The sequence below is a fragment of the Micropterus salmoides genome, unplaced genomic scaffold (assembly GCF_014851395.1).
Source record: "Micropterus salmoides isolate LMB-PRFRI ecotype aquatic unplaced genomic scaffold, ASM1485139v1 Ms_hic_scaffold_1393, whole genome shotgun sequence".
Lineage (NCBI taxonomy): Eukaryota > Metazoa > Chordata > Actinopteri > Centrarchiformes > Centrarchidae > Micropterus > Micropterus salmoides.
The window spans coordinates 1-1000 of NW_024040478.1; the positions used below are offsets into that span (position 1 = coordinate 1).

At 38.9% G+C, this 1000-nt stretch overlaps 2 non-coding genes across 2 annotated transcripts; both read left to right on the forward strand.

Annotated features, from left to right (window-relative positions):
• Positions 1-286: 286 nt before the first annotated feature.
• Positions 287-427, forward strand: LOC119901583. The gene has a single exon (XR_005444219.1). It is a non-coding gene; the product is annotated as a U4 spliceosomal RNA (small nuclear RNA).
• A 341-nt stretch (positions 428-768) lies between these two features.
• LOC119901584 lies at positions 769-909 on the forward strand. The gene has a single exon (XR_005444220.1). It is a non-coding gene; the product is annotated as a U4 spliceosomal RNA (small nuclear RNA).
• The last annotated feature ends 91 nt before the right edge of the window (positions 910-1000 follow it).

Genomic DNA, 1000 nt, shown 5'->3' on the forward strand with positions numbered 1-1000 from the left:
TCACAAATACAAAGCCTTTCAACTTGTCTTTCAATTCTCTTGCTGAAATGAAACTCATCTAAGTTCTGGCTAAATTTCACTCAGCTCTAATTCGGACCGTGCTAATAATAAGTCGTCCAGGGTATGCTGGTCAAGCCATGACTACCATATTATGTTTAAAAAAAGGCGGGGTTTGCAGTTCATAAGCCACATCTGTGCAATAACAGTCCAGTAAGGGTTATCACTTGCACCGCGGGTGTTGTGGTTGTTGTTTCAGATCCACATTTAACTGATAGGTACATTCTGTATCCTTTCGCAGAGGCAATTTCATAGTCTATGAAGTTCTCCTGAGACGTGATTATTGCTGGTTGAAAACTTAACCCAATACCCCGCCTGGATGACTTGAAATATAGTCAGCTGTGGCAATTTTTGTTAGTCTCTGAGGAGGCTTTGCGCTTTGTTTTAATGCTAAAACCCAAATCATTAAAAAAATATTTTTGAGTAGTTGTTCACAAATACAAAGCCTTTCAACTTGTCTTTCAATTCTCTTGCTGAAATGAAACTCATCTAAGTTCTGGCTAAATTTCACTCAGCTCTAATTCGGACCTTGCTAATAATAAGTCGTCCATAGAGTCCAGGTATGACTACCATTTCATGTTTAAAAAAAGGCGGGGTTTGCAGTTCATAAGCCACATCTGTGCAATAACAGTCCAGTAAGGGTTATCACTTGCACCGCGGGTGTTGTGGTTGTTGTTTCAGATCCACATTTAACTGATAGGTACATTCTGTATCCTTTCGCAGAGGCAATTTCATAGTCTATGAAGTTCTCCTGAGACGTGATTATTGCTGGTTGAAAACTTAACCCAATACCCCGCCTGGATGACTTGAAATATAGTCAGCTGTGGCAATTTTTGTTAGTCTCTGAGGAGGCTTTGCGCTTTGTTTTAATGCTAAAACCCAAATCATTAAAAAAATATTTTTTGAGTAGTTGTTCACAAATACAAAGCCTTTCAACTTGTCT